The following is a 7903-nucleotide window of genomic DNA, read 5'->3' as shown; positions in this document are numbered from 1 at the left end:
AGCATCATTTAAGTGTGAATTTAATAAAATTAACATTTATAATATTCACTGAAGGCAGAGATTAGAGTGAGACATCTACTTAATAGGTAATACTTAAAAACAAACTGTGGAGCCATAAGGAACACCTTACCCTAATCCTAAATCAAGTGATTTGGATTTATAATCTTTTGCTTATTACATTACATTGTTTAGACAATTCTTTAATCTTGTACTTGTTTATTGAATATATTTTTTAGTTCTGTTATGATCGGTTTATCAATAGCTGCAAGAAAATTGGCTTCAGAGCAAAAACTCTTTTCTTTGTGTTGTTAAATAAAATGTGTGAGAGGCCATGGTTTTGAACTGAGCCCCTGCATTAGGTCGCAACAGATTGAACCAAAATGGGGTCCCTTGTGCTAAGTAATCAAACTGTAATCAAACTGAAACATAAACGGGAAAATTCCCAAAATAGACTGGCTTTTCGTAAAAACAAGAGATTCACAGCAAGCAATCAGAAAGGGCCCAGTCAGCCTAAGTCAGCATGATAAGGAAGTCCTCTCTGCTTTAACCCTTTATAAGTAAAGTAACCTGAAGTAAACTGATGTTAACCAATTCACTTTTTGTATTCCTGTTTCCCTATTTCTGTTCAAGCTACCTTAGGAAAACCAACTGGTCTGCCAGGCTCATTGAAGCTCCCTCTATTTTGATTAGCAACTGCCTGTTTTATGAGTCACTAATAAAAGCCAATTAGACATTTTAATCAATTTTGTTGATTTTTTTTTTCTTTTTTTGAGACAGAGTCTTGCTCTGTAGGCCAGGCTGGAGTGCAGTGATGCAATCTCGGCTCACTGCAACCTCTGCCTCCCTGCCTCAGCTTCCCGAGTAGCTGGGATTACAGGCATGTGCCACCAGGCCCACATAATTTTTGTAGTTTTAGTAGAGATGGGGTTTCGCCACATTAGCCAGGCTGGTCTGAAACTCCTGGCCTCAGGTGATCTGCCTGCCTCTACCTCCCAAAGTGCTGGGATTACAGGCGTGAGCCACCGGGCCCAGTCAAATTTTTTTTTTTTTTTTTTAATCAACGTATATCAAGGAAACTAAAGGGGTACAAACCATTCAGTGAACAGAAATACACTAGTATCAAGGTTTTGACACAGATGACATTTACTGTTTTTAATCTTTCCAACAACTCTATGAAAAAGGTGCTACTTCCTACTTTCAGCCTGAGGAAATGTTGGTACAGATATTTTGAGTAATTTCTCGGGATCACATAAGGCAGTGAGGGTGGAGTCAGGTTTGATCTTGGGCACTCAGACCTACACTAAGTTATCCTGCTTTTCAAATTCACTCCTTGTCCTCCTTTTCCTCCTCATCTGCAGTGATGACGGATGCATGTGTGTTTTCCACAAGCAGTTGCTCTTTGCCCTGTCTGGTGTCGACACCACGTTTACATCCTCTTTCTAAATCTAGGCATCATTGACAGTAAATATCCTACTGGGTCAAGGGCTAGAATCACCCTCGGGGATTTACAGTACTCCATCTGTCACTTATGAGCAGCAATCTACCTCCAGGTTAAGAAAGGTAGGTTTCTTCTTGAAAGTAAATGCAGGGTTTATTCAGCACCCAGGACATAAAGGCTTAGTGAATTTTTATCAGAGGAACATGGGACTAATAATTTAAAGATCCAGTAGGGAAAGTAATGTTTGCTGGATATTGCAGATTTCATCTTTTAATAGTAAAGGAATAGTTCCTCTTTTCCCGCTGGAACCATGAAGAGTGTCAAAGAGAAGAAGAAAAAGGTTCCTGCTGTACCAGAAACCCTTAAGAAAAAGCGAAGAAATTTCACAGAGCTGAAGATCCAATGCCTGAGAAAGAAGTTTGCCCAAAAGATGCTTCGAAAGGCAAGGAGGAAGCTTATCTATGAAAAAGCAAAGCACTATCACAAGGAATATAGACAGATATACGGAACTTAAATTTGAATGGCAAGAAAAGCTGGCAACTTCTATGTACCTGCAGAACCCAAATTGGCATTTGTCATCAGGATCAGAGGTATCAGTGGTGTGAGCCCAAAGGTCCGAAAGGTGTTGCAGCTTCTTCGCCTTCGTCAAATCTTCAGTGGAACCTTTGTGAAGCTTAACAAGGTTTCAATTAACATGCTGGGGATTGTAGAACCATATATTGCAGGGGGTACCCAAATCTGAAGTCAGTAAATAAACTAATCTACAAGCGGGGTTATGGCAAAATCAATAAGAAGCGAACTGCTTTGACAGATAACGCTTTGATTGCTCGAACGCTTGGTAAATATGGCATCATCTGCACGGAAGATCTGATTCATGAGATCTATACTGTTGGAAAATGCTTCAAAGAAGCAAATAACTTCCTGTGGTCCTTTAAATTATCTTCTCCATGAGGTGGAAAGAAGAAAAAGACCACCCATTTTGTAGAAGGTGGAGATGCTGGCAACAGGGAGGACCAGATCAACAGCTTATTAGAATAATGAACTAAGGTGTCTACCATGATTATTTTTCTAAGCTGGTCAGTTAATAAACAGTACCTGCTCTCAAAAAAACAAAGAATAACTTTTCTTCAAATATCTGGTCAATGAATGATATTGTACAGAAGAAACTGAGGGAGCATCCTACCTGAAATTTTATTAACAAGTAACTTTTATTTAAAAATTATCAAATAAAATGCAAATTATCTGCATTTTTCCTATTTATTTCCTGTGATCATATAAGAAAATTAGGCAACACATGTGGCGTTTTGGACTTTCTAAGAACTTGCTAAGTTTGTGAGACAAAATGTCATGAGGAGCAGCGGCATCCTAGCCAAGGCTGCCTGCTTCCACTGCCCTTAGTTACAGCCCACGCTGTATCCGGATCTCAAACTCTCCATGTTAAGTGTCCTAAGAATTTTTTTTTTTGTCCTCCAGCTCCGATGAAGATGCAATGGGGTCTCTTCTTCAGTCTTCCCTGTCAAAAACATCACTTCAACTTCCAGCTTTGGAACTGAGCAGTTAAAAAAATTATTGCACACAATTAAATATTTTAAAACAATTAAAAATATTGCATATCAATATCGACGTTCTCTTTTGAAATAAGTTGAATGGAAGTTACTTTTTAGTAGTGCGGCAAAGGATAGAATCCATTTTTCCCCTTGCTCTTTCGTTTAAAGATAATTTTCAAATAAAGTTATCTATTAATAAAAATCTAGCTTATGTCTCCCTGGCGCCCTCTCTCTTCCCTCCGAACAGAAAGGACAGAATCTCTGCAGCCTCCGCAGGGGCCGGGATGCGCAGGTTCAGCGGACAGATCTCTCTCCCACCTGGGACCCCATCGCCAACGCGCCAGGGCTCCAGTGGGGCTATGCGCCAGAGCGGAATCCGCCGCAAGGGGGCGCGCGGGTGCAGCCGGAGGTGGGAGCGAGCGGCTCTGCACGCAGCTTCGGAGGTGCTGGGGTATGTGGGGCTGCGGGGCTAGGTCTGGGCTGCACGGCCCTGGGGGAGCCACGGGGGCGCTTTCTCTTCCCTCTGCAGCCTGCGGAGTGGCGGGGGCAACCCCTTCCTAAGCTGTTTTCCCTCTCTCGGGCTTCTAATTTTTATTTTTATTTTATTTTATTTTATTTTGTTACTTTAAGTTCCAAGATACATGTGCAGAACGTGCAGGTTTGTTACAAATGTATGCATGTGCCCTGGTGGTTTGCTGCACCTATCAACCCATCATCTAGGTTTTAAGCCCCATATGCATTAGGTATTTGTCCTAATGCTCTCCGTCCCCAGGGGCTTCTAATTTTTTGTTGTTATTGTTGTTGAGACGGAGTCTCGCTCTTGTCGCCCAGGCTGGAGTGCATTGGCACGATCTGGGCTCACTGCAACCTCCGCCTCCCGGGTTCAAGCGATTTTTCTGTCTCAGCCTCCCGAGTAGCTGGGATTACAGGCTCCTGCCACCACGCCCTGCGAATTTTTTTTTTTTTTTTTTTTAAACAGGAGTTCACCATTTTGTCCAGGCTTGTCTCGAACTCCTGACCTCAAGTGATCCACCTGCCTCGGCCTCCCAAAGGGTTGGGCCGCGACTTACAGTCGTGAGTCACCGCGCCCGGCCTGGGGCTTCTCATTTTTAACGGTATCCAACACGCCTCCCTCCGCACACTCCGCTGGATCTCCAGCGACCCAGCCGGGCTTCAGACAAAAAACGGGCAGCAGGGATGTTCGCAGTCACAAGGACCATACCAGCCTGCCCCTCACCTGCTACCCCTTTGCCAATAGTGTTTTGTTTTTTGGAGGGGAGGGAGTAAAACATATGTAACATGAACTTTACCATTTTAACCATTTTTAAGTAGTGTGTGATCGACTGGCATTAAGTGCATTCACAATGCTGTGGAGCCATCTCCACTGTCCGTCCCCAGACCATATTCATCATCCCAAACTGCAACCGCAACCGTGAAACACTAATTCCTCATTCTCCTTTCTCCCAGCTCCAGGTAGCCTCTATTACATTCTACTTTCTATCTCTAAGACTTTGTCTACTCTAGGTACTTACTACAAGTGGAATCATATAATATTTGTCTTTGTGTTACTGCCTTATTTCACTTGGCCTATGTCCTTAGGGTTCATCCATGTGGTAGCACTTGTCAAAATTTCCTTCCTTTTTAAGGCGGAATAGTATTCCCTTGTATGTAGAACACCACATTTTGTGTACCATTCATCTGTTGATGGACATTTGGGTTGTTGGCTGTAGTGAATAATGCTGCTGTGAACATGGGTGTACAAATACCTGTTTGAGTCCCTGCTTTTAATTCTTTTGTGTATATACCTAGAAGCGGAATCATGGTAGTTCTCTTTAACTTTGTGAGGAACCGCCACAGCTGCTGCACCTTTCTTTTTAATAAGTTAAAATATACAATTCATTAATTTCTTTGTCTGCAGGATTTGAAGTTTGAAGCTGGAGGACATCTCTGTTCAATCTCCTGGCTGAGTTTCCCTGGGAGGAAAAATGACTTCTTTAAGGTCATCACTAGGCAGTGACAAAGTCAGTCCTAGAAGCCAATTCTCTTTTCTCTAAAACTTAGGAAAGGAGATATCTAGCACCTCTTTCACTTGAGGGGTATTAAGATTAATGTGGGTGTTATTCATTCATCCTTTCAACAAGTAGTTACTGATTTCCTAATGGGTGAAGGGCGATGTCCTACACACTGGGGTTTGTGAGTATTTAATGAACTCAGGTCTCTGTGCTTGAGATGAAGTCCGGGAGAGGTACATGGACTTATTGAGTCTAGATTACAACCCAGTAAATGCCTCAGTGCTTTCTTATCAGTTCCAAAGGACGTGCACATGTTGAAAACGTGTTTCACTCCTTGAGCATGTTCATCTGATTATTCCGTGAAACAACTGAAGGCCAACTTGTTTGGGGAATTCTTTAAAATCAAATCCATGTTTTTAGCATTTTTTTTTAAACAAACGGGGTCTTGCTCTGTCACCCAAACTGGAGTGCAGTGGCACGATCAAAGCTCATTGTAACTTCAAACTCTTGGGCTCGGGCAATTCTCTCACCTCCGCCTCCTGAGTAGGTAGGACTGCAGCACACACCTCCATTCCTGGCTAATTTTTTAGTTTTAATTTTTGTAGAGACAGGGGTCTCACTATGTTGCCCAGGCTCGTCTCAAATTCCTGGCCTCAAGCAATTCTCCCACCTTGGCCTTCCAAACTGCTGCTATTACAGGTATGAGCCACCATGCCCAGCCTGTATCTGTATCTGCATCTTTCTTGCCCTTCGGAATATTCAAAGTCTTTTCTCATATATATATATATATATATATATATATATATATATATGAGATTCTAAGCTCATATATGTATGTATATGTGGTATATCAGATAGGAGCTATTATTCAATTTTATAAAACAATATATGAAGAGAGAATGTTTAGAATCTTAGCATATACTTTAGTGAAATACAAAGTTTAGTAACAAGAGGCTGAGACTCTTGATTTTTATGCCTCCCAGCCCTAATGCCATCCTTTCAGAGAGTCAAGGGACATTTGATTCAGACCAGCCTCGTGTACTTCCTGGTGAAGCTGACCTGTGTGTTTTAGGTTGGAATAGAAGCCAGTGAAGAAGGTGTGGCTCAAAGGCAACCCCCAATATACAAGTGTCTCCCCTGAGCTTCCTCCCTTGCCTCCACGTCCTCATGTTTCCCCAGATCAGGGCCCCTACAGGATCCCAGGGTTGGAGACAGGGAAACTGGAGTGATGTCCTCCCCTCTCGAGTGTTTCTGAGGATGAACCCGGGGTGACCCAGAGCTTGGTGGGGCTGGATGCATGGAGGTGGATCAAGCGAGAGCTACCAAATGCCCTGCTGCGGGGTCTTGGCATTGAAGCCTCCGGGGTTTTAACTCCGAGCCCTGAGTTTTATCTCCCATTTGCTTTAGATTAGTGGTTGCCAGCCCTGACAAACAGAATCGCCTGGGGAGATTTTAAGCTGGAGCAAGGCTCAGGCTGGCTCTTCACTCCCAGAGATTTCCACTGAATTGGCCTCGTTGGTGCCCAAGCTCTCCAGGTGATTCTAATGTGTAGCTAGCTTGAGAAGCACTGCTTTGAAGGATCTCAAGGGCTGATTTAATCCTCCAATTTTTGAGTCCTGTATGTTCCTATCTATAAAATTACATCCTCTCTTTCTCTTTCATCTATTTAAAGAAATATATATATATATTTATCTGAAAAGCCACCTCTCTGTAATCTATTTGATCTCCCTTCCTTTTGGAAGCTAATTTACAGCTCTTTTTTTCCCCCTTTTAGAAGGCCCCTGCACTTTCTTCTTTGTGGTTGAGCTGTAATATTTCTAGCTGATGTTGGCCCTGAAGGCATACAGAATCACTTCGTGGCTTTTGATCTTGGCTTCCTGGTTTAGATTCTGAGATAGTGTTGCTTGATTGTTTTCATAGAGGTAATGACATCATGTGTTTTTCTTTCTATTTTGAAGGTGAAGGTATTTGTGCCTAATGTCGAGCAGATGCTCATCGTTAATCACTTGAAAGGGAGCCCAAGAGAAAGAAGAGAAATGTGCTGGAGGAAAGTGCCAGGAGAGCCCGGAGGGACGTCCAAGACTTGGCAGACCTGAACTTGAGCAAGCTTGATGCTGTCATTCTACCTGGTGAGTTAGCTGAAAACTGTGAGGCCAACTGTTCATTTTAATTAAGGTTCACTGACTTTAAAACCTTCTTCCCCAAGGAGTGGTGCAGGCTCAGCTGCCATTTTGAAATCTTCTGTGCCTGGCTCCAGGTCTGTGGCTGTACAAACTGTGCTGTACATGAGAATTACCTGGAGCTTTTAAAAACTCCAGTTGCATAGGTCATACCTGAGACCAGTGACATGAGACTCTCCGGTGGTGGAAACCAATATTAGTGTTTATGCTCCCCAAGTGATTTCCCAGTGCCCTATCTAGGGTGACCACTAGGTCTCGAAGTTGGCTGCACATTGGAATCACCTGGTAGGCTTCAAAACCATCAATGCCTGTGTCCCATGATTTCGTTGCTCTAGGGTATGACTTGGATTTCGGAATTTTAAAAAGATTCCCAGATGATTCTCATGTGCAGACAAGTTTGGGAACTGCTGCTCTCTGCCAGTACTTCTTCAACTTCAATGGACGCATGACTCACCTGGAGATCTTGTTACAATGCAGATTCTGATTCGGCTTCTAGGCAACAGGTGGGGTGTTGCAGGCAGACCACCCTTTGAAGCCTTCAGACTTTGAAAATTACAGTAGAGGTTTTGCCTGTTTCTGGACCTTTTCAGGGCAGAAATCAGTTTTAGATTGGTAACGCTCCCTTTTCAAATAAAAGATTTAAAATTAGACTTTAATTTGAATTGTGATCAATAAAACCATAAATCAATCTTTTATTGAAATAAATAAATTGAAATAAAAGATTGA

General features: G+C 42.6%; 1 pseudogene; it reads left to right on the top strand.

The window, feature by feature from the left end:
* The first annotated feature begins 1711 nt into the window (after positions 1-1711).
* On the top strand, positions 1712-2503 carry LOC737600 (large ribosomal subunit protein uL30-like; annotated as a pseudogene).
* Positions 2504-7903: the final 5400 nt, after the last annotated feature.

The sequence above is a fragment of the Pan troglodytes genome, chromosome 14 (assembly GCF_028858775.2).
Source record: "Pan troglodytes isolate AG18354 chromosome 14, NHGRI_mPanTro3-v2.0_pri, whole genome shotgun sequence".
Taxonomy (NCBI): domain Eukaryota; kingdom Metazoa; phylum Chordata; class Mammalia; order Primates; family Hominidae; genus Pan; species Pan troglodytes.
Note: the sequence above shows the minus strand (reverse complement) of the source record. Positions and strands in the feature narration are given on the sequence as shown.